General features: G+C 39.4%; 1 protein-coding gene across 4 annotated transcripts in view; it reads right to left on the reverse strand.

The window, feature by feature from the left end:
* The window catches only part of apba1.S (amyloid beta (A4) precursor protein-binding, family A, member 1 S homeolog), an 89,609-nt gene extending 83,076 nt beyond the window's left edge, over window positions 1–6,533 (reverse strand). For 2 of the 4 annotated variants that reach the window (XM_041580147.1, XM_018243840.2), the window contains exon 1: window positions 6,218–6,533. The gene's annotated coding sequence lies outside the window, so the exon portion shown is untranslated. The remainder of the gene's footprint in view (window positions 1–6,217) is intronic. The other 2 variants (XM_018243839.2, XM_018243842.2) reach the window with 2 other exon arrangements.
* Between the last annotated feature and the right edge of the window lie 8,541 nt (window positions 6,534–15,074).

Genomic DNA, 15,074 nt, shown 5'->3' on the forward strand with positions numbered 1-15,074 from the left:
GTAGGGTTTAGTTCTCCTTTAAAGACACAGTGCTTAAAGTGCCTCTATCCTTAAGAGGATACCTTCATGGATTTTTTTGCACCTGTAGGTTATCTATTAAGAACACACTGGACATTTTTTACATTTTCAAAATGAAAAATCATAGTTTTTTTCCATAAATTCCAAAAACATGAATAAATAATCTCCTAATTTTAGTCCCTGTTGTTGTTTTGCCTTGGTCACAGGTTTTTGCACACATGAATTAAACTGTTACTGAGAGCTCAGCCTGTTGATAGTCACAAATGTCTAAATCTAAATCGAGCAATGCACAAAAGATATATATATATAAAATGTATATATATATATATATATATATAAAATGTATATATATATATATATATATATATATATATACACACACACACACACACACAGTATATATATATATATATAAAATGTAGTTATTAGTAGTTCAGATATGAAACCTGTGTATTGTCAATAAATAACGTACCTTGCATTTTAAAATATTAATTTCATAACTTCTGTCACTGCTCCATGATCATTATAAAAAGAATCAATCTTATGCCTAAATATGATAATGGAATTCCTTGGCGTATTCTTGAAATGCACTGCTGGACAGCATAGGTGGGCCCACCATAAAAAACAATTAGGTAGTCTCCTTTATTGCATTCCTGAAAAGTCCTTCAATAAGAGCAGAACGACAAAAACGTAGTACAAAAATTAAAGACTTCAGAGATTGTTAACATCTAAAACTGCACTAAACATACATGGATGGATGCGGCTGAATGTAAACATAACTGGGTTTCTTACTGCACAAAAGACAAGGAAAACTTTAATCCTGACAAAAAAATAATTCAGAAACAAGTGGCAGTATATTCAACATTCACTATCGGTAACATTTTAATTGATAAGAGATTATCTAAACCAATTTCCAAGTGGGAAAGTAATTGTCTGGTAATGATACACACATATATATTTGGTGTTTATCATTACCAGACAATTATTTACACAAACTTGGACTAATTCACCTTGCCAAATGCACTTTTACCTTTGAATGGCTGCCCCATTATTATATGGTGTCTCAGAAAACAAAAATGGGCATATTAAGAGATGCAGAGTACCCCAAATGCCAGGACACTAACCATGGATTTCTCACAATTTCACATGCAGGTGTTGAGGGAGGGTTTGGTATTGAGTGGTGAAATAGGTGTTTTACCTCCTGGTGTAAGTGTGCGTGTAAATATATAAATATGTAGCAAGAACAGGTTCACTGAAAAAAAAAAAAGCATCAGGGTTATGACAGAAGAAATGCTAACAAGGATATGTCATATAACAAACTAAAAATATTTGCGCTTTTGTCAAAAACAAACAAAAAACAACACATGGCAGCAAATACTTGTGCAAACTGCTCATTAAGAATTAGTAAAACCAACTGCTAGTTTTTCGCCATGTTATACTTAGGCATCACTAGTAAAGGATCTAGTCACCCAGCAGCACAGGTGTATCACTAACCAGAAGGGGAAGGCTGTAATGCCACATTATTTTTCTAGCTACAGCCCTCCACATTATTTGTCCGCTTGGTGAACTTAAATGTCAGAAATGAATATCTCAAAAACATAAATGACTAGAATAAGTAATCATGCCTTAAGGAGAGACAGTATTTCCCATGGTCACATACTAACTGCATTAATTGTAATGCCACCACAACCAATTTTTCCAATTTGGGTACGTCCAATGATACTTGAATTATAATAAAACAACTATTCATTCAAGCAAAAACAGGGTCGGACTGTAGCCTTGGGGCCCACCGAGGCTGCAAACGAAGGGCCCTCCTGGCAGTCCCCGGGGCCACTCCACACGTCCAATTCCCAGACCCACTGCGCACATACTCAAACACATTGTACTGCACTAACACGCCGCACCACAGGGCTGGTTCAGCTCTTTAAGGGGCATGCCTTGAAGTTGTTTGGCGCCCATCTTTGTAACGCTGTGTGGGGGAAAATGCCAGCTGCATTAAAGGAGGCAGCAGCTTTACTCAGCCCATTTTAAATAAAGTAAGATCTGTAGGGAAATACAAACTTAGTGATTTGGGGGGGGGGGTCTTCATGTGCTTTAAGTATTGCAGGACCCTAGATATCTTAAATCATGACCTAAATGAATCTGGAGATGACACTTGTAAGTGCCACATTCCATATTGGGCATTTGAACAACCTGTTTTAGGATTTCCTTACCATCAGTAAGTAAAGTATTGCAATAACTATACTGTTATTGGCACTTTAGATTACACTGAAAATTCATATAACACCATAACCGTTGTGTGTACTAGATGTCAAAATGATGGGCTTGGACTTGTACATTGTCATGTATTCAAAACTGTCAAGAAAATAATAAGCACAGGAATCAAATTCTTATGTTGCTACTGTAACAATCCAACAGAAAAACATCCGAGTCAAAGTATTTGATACTGTCTAACTAGCACTGTAACTATTTATCGACAGTGAAACCTCAATTTTACATTCCAAGTTTTCCCTCACTTTACACTGTTTAGTTTTTTGTGGTTCCATCAATATACAGTAACATGCATTTCGCAGAAAACCATTTATTTCTGATCCCCATAAGCTCTAATAAAACATAGCATTACCCTTTTTAATATAAATATTATATGATTGGGACCCTATCCTTGTCAAGCAAATCATTTAACATATTTGCACAGAATGAACTTTACCCATTTTTAATAGAAGGAAAATGAAAAACTATACATTAAGTAAAACATGACAATGCAGCACAGGCACATAATTAAATGTGACAGGACCTATAACGGAGCAAACAAATCAATCAGCTTATACCAGCACAGCAATGAAGTTCTGCAGTCATTCTGGCAACATGGTATAATACGCTATAGTAGCGACAGCAAGTTAAATCCAAGCCATCAGGAAACAAATCAGCTGCGTAGCTATAATTTCCAAGAAAAATAGATTTAAACTCAGTAGATTAAAGCAAGAACAATCTATTTAAACCAAAATGTCTGGATTCTTTTGCTACAAATTAAAAATCAGTACTTATTTTGTCATCAAGCAAAAACATTTGTGCGTGGCTTCAACAACAGGCTTGTTATGCACACAGACAGAATATATAACAGAACAGTGTAGTGCACATAGTGACGAGAAACCCACTAGCTACAGAGATTCAGTCAACATCATGAATGACTATCAATGATTGCATCAACCTACCCCGACAACACAGGAAATAAAAATAAGACTTCCACCTACAAAATGTATTCTAATATATATATATATATATATATATATAGCCATAGCACAAAGCATTGTTTGTCTGATTTAAATAGAGTAGACCCTACAATATGCATTCACCCAAGATCAGTGGTTCCAAAACTGTGGGACTGGCCCCTCTACTGGGGCTCTAAGCATAAGAAGAAAAACCAAGGTCCTAGACAGTAACAACCCTTTACAACTATATCAATGTGCTGCTCCATTGTAGAATATGGAAAAGGTCTGTGTCAATATTGCCAACCCCTACACCAATGCCAAATTGCTTGAATGATAAATAATACATAGGGCCTCATTTAACAATGCCACGGTTGGGTCCCTTAGTGCTCATTGTCACTAGACTTGTGGCAAGGACACCGCTGTGTCCTCTACCACACGTCAGAATAAAAATACAATAGAAGGTGCAGAGCACAGCAATGGTGGGTATAAGGCACCACTGTCCTTACCAAGTGACATAGGGCAAGGAGTAAGTAAAGAGCTACTTTGTACCCATGTACTTGCTAGCACTCCTTAACTTGCTTGTTAGGGGGCAGGTAAAGGGACCTCCACGTGCCTTCCTTCCTTCTAGTGCCAGTTTAGTTGGTTGCTGTTGTATTTCACTGCTATGCAATAACTTCAATAGACGGAAGTATTTTATTGATGCACATAGAACAATCATTCATCAACAGAACAATACAAAGTATGTAAATGCAAACAGTAACTGACATCACTACAAAGCCTGCCTTAATAAAAAGAAAAATTACTTTCAAGAAAGTATGAAATCTTTAGTTTACTGGAGTATTACACTATTTTTGGCAGAAAATGCTAAGCAATATGCTGTCTATACTAAGAGGGAGCTCCCGGTGTGGGCATCCATGTTGGTAGAGACATGTGTGTAATGAGCGAGCTGGGGGACTCGCTTATTTTGCCCCAACATGGCTGCCCAGCAAAACTGTTCACCCTATCAGACATGGGTTAATAGGGGCCACATTCTTGTTGGGGGTGTGGAACAACACTATTATTGCCAAAAAAATGGTAAATGTTATGCTGTCTAAACAGAGAGTGGGAGCTCTTGCCGTGGGCAGCCATATTGGGGCACACGCATTTGCATAATGAGTTAGTCCCCCAGCTTGTTCATTACACACATCTGTGTGTATCTGTCCCAACATGGCAGCCCACACTGGGAGCTCCCTCCCAGTACAGACAGCATATTACTCAGCATTTTCTTGCAAAAATAGTGTTGTATCCCCCAACTGGATTGCAGGTAAAACAATTTTGATGTGATAGGTGCCCTTTAATATGCCCCTGCAGTAATACTGCATACATAGCATTGTTCACTCTGTATAGTGCAAAGACAGGTATTAATGCAATTAATATATACAGCAACAAAGAGCAGGGCAATCTATATAATAGCAATGACATTTACAAATAACTTTAAAAAACAGTTTCATTCATGTACAGTGGAATAGTTTGCTAAAAATAGTTTTTGGGAAGATCCCCTTTAAGAGACACAAATCAGTGCATAACTCACAATCGCTGCAATATTATTGTAAAGAATATTTCCACATTCTGATGTTTTAGAAATAAACTTGCTTTTAGTAGCAAAGCACAGAAAATGTAGGAATCCATTCAAATCGCTACGACAAAACTACAAACAAATAATGCCTTTTAATCAAGACAAATGGCTAGTCATCTACTAACAAAATAACTATACACAAACCCAACAATTGTAAGGCGCAGGGGTCCATGCTACAGACATGACACACACACACACACACACATCTGTATAACGGCTGATTGTGAAGAAGACAATGTAGATGAAGTAATAACCCACATTCCACACAGCAGTGCATGTTTCAGGGTCTGCTGCTTTGGGAACATGTGCATCTGTCAAAATGACAGCCCATCTGATATAACTGTACACACTGTGAGATGCTGAAACCCTCCCCTGCTAATGGTTCCTGAGGAATGACAAATGAATCTGCTTTCCCCTCTAATAGAAAATGAACATATCTGATCTAGATTATTAACATACAAAACCATAGTCTCTTTCAGCTCAGGGATATGCACATGCACTTTCTTGTGTATAACTTAGTTCCTTGTAGCACAGCTACACAGAGAAAAGTGCTAACACTTCAAATACAAAACAAAAAATGACTGGCCACACGAGAGGCACAGGACGGTCATACACAAATAACTAATCCATCCCCCGTGTGTTTATTGTCTTCCCCTCCCTTCCAGGTTTCAAGTCCACTACCTTGCAGCACAAATACACCCATTCATTCTGTGACTAGGACACTGAGCTGCCATGAACGCTTATTATTACATTCTGGGCAGAAAGTTCTGAGCTAAAGGATCTGTGCTTTGTTCAGTGAGTAACTGACAGCTCAGACACCCAATCAAGCAGTTCCATCATTAAAATAACCCTTTCCTAGAAAATAGCTGCCCTCCCTCAGCTCTAGTTGGATTCAAACACACAGTATTCCCAACAAGAGTTGGGATTGTCATCAAAAATCCACTTTTCCAAAGGTACGGTACAAAATATTGTTTTTAGGGCCCTTCCCAGGCAGGGGTGCCTTTCCGTTGTACCACCTGAATCCACTTTACAGGTGAAAGGGAACAGGTTGGACATTCCCCATGTAAATAACTGCTCTTGGCCCTTAACTGGCACGTAATCTCTGCAAAGCTCAGGATTCCCTGACTCCTTTGTGGCTCAGTCCCTAAAGACTTGCAAGGCTGGAGCTTGAGAGGCAAAGCATTGCAGTGTGATATGCAAAGTGCAGCAGGATCGAAGGGGTTAGCTATTTGCATGAATAAACAGCAGATGCTGCATCCCACCCACAGTCTGCATCCCAGCCTATATACCCACAGCAGCCAGCCCTGCACATTCCCTACCTAGGCCATGTGTGCCCTTCCAGCCCTCACCCAACCCCAGTCCCGTGCCTGCTCACCTGACAGTTGCATCAATATGGCAGGAAAGCACCCAGGAAGCCAGGGATCCGGACTTAGACAAAAACCATCTGGACACAGGTCTGCAGACTAGTCACCCTTAGTGGAAATCCCAGAGACTGCACAGTAGGGTCTCTGCTTGTCTGTGTGTTGTGAGGGGGAGGGGAGCTTAGTAAGCAGACGTGGAGCAGCCCTGTGGCTGGGAGAGAGGCTTGTGTCCTGGAGGTATCACATCTAATTCCACCATCTTCCTCCTCCTTTTCTTCTCTCTCTGCAGCCACCAGCAGCCCTGCCTGTATACAGAGAGCTCCACCTCCCTCCCGGTGACATCAGTAGCACACACAGGCTGACTCCGGCGCTCCCAGCCCTACACACACACACTCAGTGGTAAGCAGAGCAACAACAATGTAGCAGTGTGTGCAGCAAGGTTCAAAATCTGTGACTATATAAAACTAGCTCAAAGCCAAACAAAAGCCAGATCAAAAGTAGCCCTAAAAGAGCACAATATGTGCAGTTAAAAAGTCTATAATAATGCGAAAATACACATTCTCTTAGCCTCTCCAACCTGTTCTCACAACTTATAATAATATAACTGTTGTGTCCTGCCCTCTGTGCCCAGTGCATGCACCTTACTGTAGTTTTATGTCAACGTGCAATGCTTACCATAAACACTGGGATGCTTGGACTGCTCAATGTTAAATAGTATTAATAGAAAATAGAAGCTCAAGACCCTGCTAAAGAAGAAATACCAGAGAACACCACAGAAAAAGGAACTAAAATGTTCTGAAAGCTTGCTATGATTATATTAGTTAGCCAATAAAGGTATCACCTTTATCCCACTTTTGTTAATTTTCATTTCAAAAGGGTTTCCCTGTAGAAAATCCAGGTAACCAAGAATCGGGTATAAACATTACACAGGTGGATTTGTGCGTTTGACAAGCTTGAGGTGAATGTTTGAGCACGCCGTTGTATTTTGCCTGGTTGTATGCATGAGCATTCAGAGCTGTGTTTTATTGCTTACTCATTTCACTGACTTTTTGTAAATGCAACATGCTGTATTTTTTTTGTGTATGACGACCAATTAAAAAGACAACAGAATAGAGGGTTGTAACATGTTTCTCGCCAATCCCTTGGATGTTGCTCCCAGTGGCCTCATTGCAGGTGCTTACTTTTGAATTCCAGGCTTAAAAGCCTATTTCGGTTGTATAAAAACCAGGTGCATTGCCAGAGTCTCCTGTAGGCTGACAGTCCACATAGGCCCTACCAAATTTTGCACCACTTGAACTATTTTCATGCTTGTGTTGTTCCCCAGCACTTTTTACATTTGAAAGTGGCTCATGGGTAAAAATGGTTGAGGATCCCTGCTCTATAGTTACACCACTGCACAGTAGGCACTGCAAGGATCAGTCAAATAAAAGATATTAGGCTAAAATCACACTGGACACTTTCCAGCCCAATGTAGTTCAGGTGGCAGCAAAAGGGTCTGAGATAATTTTTCCTCACCATTAACTTAACATATGAAGATGTTCAGATGTGAGTATTATTCAGGTCTAAAGTGCTCACAACACCAGGCATCTTCTGTTGCAGTGATTGGAAGCAATGGGAAGAAATGGGACACAATCACATGCATTTTCCAGACAGCTAAAATTTGTTGGGCTGACTAGCACTTTGACATTGGCCATAACTTTATTCTGTTATTAAAGGAATTGTTCAGTATAAAAATAAAAACTCGCTAAATAGGCTGTGCCAAATAAAACAAGTTTTCAATATAGTTAGTTAGGCAAAAATGTAATGTATAAAGACTGGAGTGACTGGATGTCTAACAGAATGGTTTCCACGGATTGGTTACCAGGCAGTAACCAATCAGAGGGAGGGGGGCACATAGGTCATAACTGTTTGCTTTTGAACCTGAGCTGCACCCTGAGGATCAATTGTAAACTCACTGAACAATTATGTCCCATGTGCCCCCCCCTATATAGTCGTTGACTGACTCGAAGTAGTGTGGTGGCTATTATGTTAGACTTCCAGTCACTCCAGCCTTTATACATTACATATTTGGCTAACTAACTAGGGCCAGGGCCCGCACCCTTCAGGGCCCCCCCCGGCAGCCCGCGCGCCATTGAAAATGTGGGCAAATGTGGGCCGTACCGAGGGGGGCAGGGCCCGGCTGCGCGTCACGCACCAGGGCCCGCCCCCTCTAGGATCGCTACTGCTGCCCCATAAAAAGAACCAGGTCCTTAATGACTTAGGAAGTACTTATAGAAGTATTATGGGCTGTTAGTTATAAAAAAAAAATCCTTTTTAAACACTCTTACAGATGCATTCCCCCTGCAGTGGATCTTACATGTGTTCCACCAGATGGAAACGCAGGACTGTATTCCCTACCTGATCTTACTCTCAGTGCTGCACCAAACACAGGTGGAACACAACTTGACATGTTCCACCTACATTCAGTGCTTTCCTGTGGTACTGTGAGTACAGAGAAGTAGGCTTCTCTGAATAAGTGTGTTTTAAGAGATCTTTTGAAAGAAGAAAGGTTGGGAGAAAGTTGGACAGACTGTGGAAGAGATTTCCATAGGAGGGGTGCAGCCTTTATAAAGTCTTGAAGGGCCTGCATTACTTTCCCTTGCAGTAGAATGCATGAAAGCTCCACCTCAAGGCTACAGAGGACCAAACACACATGTGTAAGAGCCATAACAATGCATCCCTTTAGAAAGGCGTTTGTATGCTAAAGTTCATACATGTGTGCAAACTGATTTCTGGATGAGTCTGCTAAAAGCAGAATGAATGCTAGACATTAACCATTGGGCCCCTGCACAGGCCTCACCCCAGCCATACCACCAGGATGTTGAAGAACTAAAAATGAACAATACTAAAAATGAACAGTTGTACAGTGGTGTCCGCCATGTTTAACTGCTTGAATTCCTGTCCATTGCTCTGAGGCAGCAAATGAAGATGAGGAATATGTACATTAGAAGCATATATGTCCTTTGCTTGAAGTGTGCATGCTCTTGGATGTCATTCATTGGTCTTTGTGCGGGGCTCCCAAATAAGAGAATGACTAGGAACTAGTGATACAACCTAGTCACTATTGTAAAATCAAATCCTTGTACTAATATTATTAGCATTGTTCAAAAGTAATAGATATATTGCTTTTACTTTACAAAAATGCCTAAAACAGTAAAGCTGGCCATAGATGTAAAGATTTCTAAAAGATCCGTTCGTCATCGTGAGACCACGATTATCTCAAAACAATCATACGAATTGTCCATCAACTAAAAAGACCATTTCAGGCGATATTGCCAGAAAAACAACGGGTAGCTGCCTGCTTGTCCTTGCAAACATAGATAGATTGCACTGGGACTGATACAGATTTTTTTAACCTGGCCGATCAATTTTCTGACAGATGCCTGCCGAAAAATCGTAAGATGTACGATCGTTCGAATCCCACTAACCGCACGATAATTTCAAAGGATTGGTCGGACTTCACTAAAATCGGTCGTTCGGCAAGAGAAATCTTTGTGTCTTTGGGGACCTTAAAGTAAATAAACAGTAGAGACCTGCATTGATCAGGTAAGTACCACATTGAAGACTAAATCATACACTGGGAGTAACTATAGAGAACCCTGCCACTGATTGGGGTCACTGGGGAGTAGCTGATAAGCAGCTTCATTTAATGTCTGTGGGGCCCAGTAATTAGTTACTAGCTGATCGTACTGTAATATAGCAAAGTTTTGGTCAGCTTTTGTCTTCCAGAAGGAACAGAATCAGTATGTGAAAATACTAAATACTATTGAAAGCAGACATATTTTCAATTAATTAATGTAGCACATGCACTGTCTAATGTACTGTTTTAGGCACAAATCAACCTTTTTTATTTTGATTAAACCATCCCATTAAGGCTCTACCTGTTTAAGCAGGACCCTATTTGCAGTTGTCACAGGTTAGCATGTAACCACAATGACACATTGGATATAATAAAGGTAAATGATGTCCCAAGCAGACCTGTCACTAAACCCCAGCATATCTCAGCAGGCAGTATATACATATACAATGTGGGAGCCAGACATTACAGGAGGTTTATACGAAGAGTGAAGGAAGTTTATGACTAGTCAGCTAATGAATTATAAATCATGCCCAAGTCTCACTTTGTTTTTCTGTATAAGAATCTGTAACAGCTTCATAGGAGGAAAAATGGAAGGAAAGAAAGATTTAAACTTAAATTCTAAGCCTGAGAAAAAATGTAAACAACTAAAAGAACACAAAAAATTATTGAGCCAGTTAAAGTGCCTATTTGGTTGTTGCCCTTCAGTTGGACACAATCAATTGGCTTGATGCTAAATTCCTAACTAAAAACAAATTAACCGATGAAGAGAAAGATTAAAATAGCTTCATTATGTCTTGCTATAAATTATGCCTTGTCCTACAACATGATAAATTGTCGAACAACAGGAATAAGCAAGTCAGTGTTAGCTTGCTGGGCTGTGTGTTAGCAGTTTTTCATTATCCTTTCACGGCTTATTTCTGTAAAGGACATAAAAGCAGGAGACAGTAGTAGCTGCAAAGCACCTAGAAAATAAATGTTTTAGAAAAAGACAAATAAATTAAACCTTGCAAATGTTTGGTGTTTAAATGATATAAAAGCTTGGTTTAAGTATGCTCCTAGAGAGTTTAGGTCTGATAGATCTACAAAGAAACTACAGAAGTGACCACAAATTGTCTCCAAGAAAAGCTCTCCTATTGCTTGCTTTTAGCTTCCATTAGCCATCCATCACCTGTTAATATTGAGATCCATTTATTGAATAATTATATGAGCTACCTTCTACTTGAACTTCTCAGCAGTGGGATAAGTAGTTATTGGGCCTATACCTATTCAATTATAAATTATACCTATGCAATTTGTGTAATTTAGGAAAAACATACATTTATTTTATAGAAGCTTGCATAACTTGGGTATCAAGCAATGACAAAGCAGAGCTGTGCGAAATGGGCAGGTTGGTGGGCAGGGTTTATACTTAGGGCAAACGCCCTTGACCCCCAATGAACTAAATTATTAGAACATTAATTAATGTAACCAGTGGCGTAACTTCTTCAGATGGGCCCTGCGCACTCTGATCACCATCCTCCCACTCACTTCCCGTCCCAACTCCGCCAACCTTCCTCGCCACAGTTAAGAAACGGCTGGGGAGGAGGTTATTTTTTATTAGCTATAGAGGAAGCAGACGCAACAGTCCGGGCCCCCCTACGACTGCGGGGTCTGCTTCCTCCATAGTTATGACATTGAATGTAACTATTTATATGAACTACTTATTACAGAGTAACATTAACTATTTATATTGGGGCCTATTTACTAAATGATGAGTATCTCCTGCATTATCTTGCATTAACTTGAATAAACACAAATCTTGGCACTATAATAGGAAATCTCTCAGTTCACAATTTATGGCCACAATTCCTGGTATGTACATAATTAGATTTAGCACTCGCTCACCGTTCAAAATTTATGGCCCGGGTGCCCCAGACCTCACGCTAATAAATTTGGAGCGGTACAAACTCCCCTCACGTCAAGTTCAACAAGAGATCTTACCCAGGATGTGCTGTGACCCAGGTGCTGCCGCCCTGAGTCCGTCACCAAGGAAAACGTATCCACAACTTGTAGAGTATTGATTGGACAGCGCACTCCAGGGCCCTCTTCATACAGAATCGTTTGTTTCCAAATTAAAGTTTGGCGCTGTGTAAATGGTGTACCAAGATGTTTAAATAAAGGAAATGTGTTTTAAACTTTAATTTGGAAACGAGCGATTCTGTATGAAGAGGGCCCTGGAGTGCGCTGTCCAACCAATACTCTTAACGTGCATTAAGCAATGGAATGACTAGTGCAAATTCTGAGATGTAAACACCACAGGGATAGAGATGTTCCATCTGCACACTGTCTGTCTGTGCTATCCTCTGCAGTTTGTTTGTATCCACTGTATAATTATGTGCTCTTGCACAGTTTGTACTACTAATAATACTAACAAACAGAACACAAGCAGGCACTCTGGTTGCTGTGAGAATGTCAGAATAAAATGCTTCCAATAGACTTTAGTAAACTGGCATCTAGTGGGCAAAAAAAAGTGCATTCTAGGATATATTAATCAGTTCCATTTTAGCAAACATGGGGGCTGGGGAGAACAACTTCATTCATGTATTATATGCATAGGCAAATTTATAGGTGTCCGCAACCCAAATCTGTTTTTTGCATAATGAAAGAGAATGTAATGCTAAAAATCTTTCTAATATACATTGATTACGTATTTGTAGTGGTTTTACGTTGATTTGTAAATGATTATTGCAATTGAAAGCGGCATTTAAAACAATTTAACAGGACTCAGTTCTCCTCCAGGTCTTTCAAAAAGTTGTCTGGCAGAATAGCAGAGAACAGAAACAAAATGTACAGTCCAGAGAATGTAAATGAAATAGCAACTCTATTTACAAATAACTATAACCAAATGGAAAATGTTTAATCAATGTGCATTGGGAAGTTACTTCGATTGAAATCTTCCTTCATTGTGCAAAACAAACAAACTGTTTTTGAGTAGAGAACCTCTTTAAGAATTTTGAGCACACATAACAGCACCCCTAATTGTTTTGAGTTTTTCTAGACTTGCCTTAATATTTCAATTAGCGCCTGCAGCTCTCCTCATGACGTCTCTGTGAATGTGTATAGTGTTAGTTGGTTTGAAGAAAGCATGCACACTACGACCGTCAACAGGGCAGCCCATATGTTCACTGATTTCCAGTGGTCCTTGAAGCTGGTCATACACATACAGATTTGGTTGGGCAGTTTGGATAAGTTGGCCGGTCTATCCAACAGCCTATACATGTATGTTTGCTGGCGAGTATGTTGTTAAAATCATTCCAGCAATCCTGTCTCATGGATGATCTATCGTGAAAATTGCATCTTTTTGTTCACCAAGAAAATTGTATGAAAAAGTGAAGAAAACCCACAGCTCATTTTCACTGCCTGTGGTGTGGTCTGGAGTGACCAGATGCCTAATATAATAGCCAGAACACTACTTCCTGCTTTTCAGCTCTCTAACTCGGATTCAGTCAAGACTTGAAGGGGGGCCACATGGGACAGCAAACTGTTCAGTGAGTTTGCAATTGATCCTCAGCATGCAGCTCAGATTCAAAAGCAAACAGTTATGACCCATGTGCCCCTCCCTTCAAGTCACTGATTGGTCACTGCCTGGTAACCAATCAGTGGAAACCAAGAGAGCTGCAAAGCAGGAAGTAGTGATCTGCCTATTATGTTACACACATCCAGTTACTCCAGCCTTTATAGACTAAATTTTTGGTTAACTATATAAAAATGTTTTATTTACCTTGTTTTTATACTGAACAATTCCTTTAATGACAACAAGGGCTTTAGTGGTATGTTAATCTAGGTACTGAAGCAAAAAGCAATGTTTTGAAACACACAAACTTTTTAAAAGCTAAGATAAGGCCTATGGTTATGTCAGCAGAGAAACAACCCTCGTCAGTCACATGAATGGAAAGTAAGTGAAAGTGCCATTGAGGATGGGGAGGGCATAAACATTTTCTTCACAGAAAGAGATACACTACCTGTGCCATTACCTTTTGACAAGCACTCATACAAACCCTAGTCAAATGGTTGCAATGTTATTCTAATTGGCTATGTTAGCCTATTTAACACAATATTTTTGGCTTCTTAAAAAGTGGCACTTAATGTGCCTGAAATAGCCCCATCCCCAAGTGTCATTGAGGGTGCCCAAAGCATTATTTTAGGCACTATGTCTGTTAAGTAATTCAATAAATCAACTGCTTTTATCAAGACTTCTACAATGTGATCTGCTTTAAACATGGTAGTCCCAAGATGAAGAAGGAAACAATACAGGTATGGTATCTGTTATCCGGAAACCTGTTATCCAGAAAGCTCCGAATTAAAGATTGCCTGTCTCCCAAAGACTACATTTTATCCAAATAATCCAAATTTTTAAAAATTATTTCTTTTTTCTCTGTAGTAATAATATAGTACCTTGTACTTGATCCAAACTAAGATATCAAGAATTCTTATTGGAAGCAAAATCAGCCTATTGGGTTTCTTTATTATTTTATTTACTGTATATATTCATTTTTTATAGTAGATTTAAGGTATGAAGATCAAATCAAATAACAGAAAAATCTGTTATCTGGAAAACCCCAGGTCCCAAGCATTCTGGATAACAGGTCCCATACCTGTACTAGCACAAACACAGTGAAATCACAATGCTAAAATTGGAAGTGTCACACATAAAAATATTTATTAGGTGTTTTAGATATGCAAATACAATTATTATTCCTTTTAAGATGTAGTGACACACCTTAAATATAAAAAAAAAGTCCCCTGGGATACTACACCTCCTCAGATGAAGCACACAATTGTGCAAAACACATTTGGAGGGAGGAGTTTAGGGGCCATGGAACACTAAGATACCCCTGTCATTTGGTATGCTATGACATTTTATTTTGGCTATTTAAGCCACTTTTAATTTTTGCATTGCGATTTCTGGATAATGTTTGCAGGGCCATGAGCAGTTGTTCATAAATATAACAGATGACTCTTTCCTCTATATATTTGCTACTATTATTTAAAAACACAGTGAAACGAGTCTCTGTGCTAATCGATACAGAGTTCTAAGTAAGCTAGCCAGTCTTATCTAAAATTAGGACTCAAGTATGAAAAAATGATAGTGCTGTACCATCAGCAATATCTTTCCACCCACCCACCGAGACACTGAAGTACATGCTATCCTTTACCAACAATTGGGAAACCATTTGTAACACTTTCAGTTCTAGCAGGGAAGATAGATTAAA

The sequence above is a fragment of the Xenopus laevis genome, chromosome 1S, assembly GCF_017654675.1.
Source record: "Xenopus laevis strain J_2021 chromosome 1S, Xenopus_laevis_v10.1, whole genome shotgun sequence".
NCBI classification, from domain to species: domain Eukaryota; kingdom Metazoa; phylum Chordata; class Amphibia; order Anura; family Pipidae; genus Xenopus; species Xenopus laevis.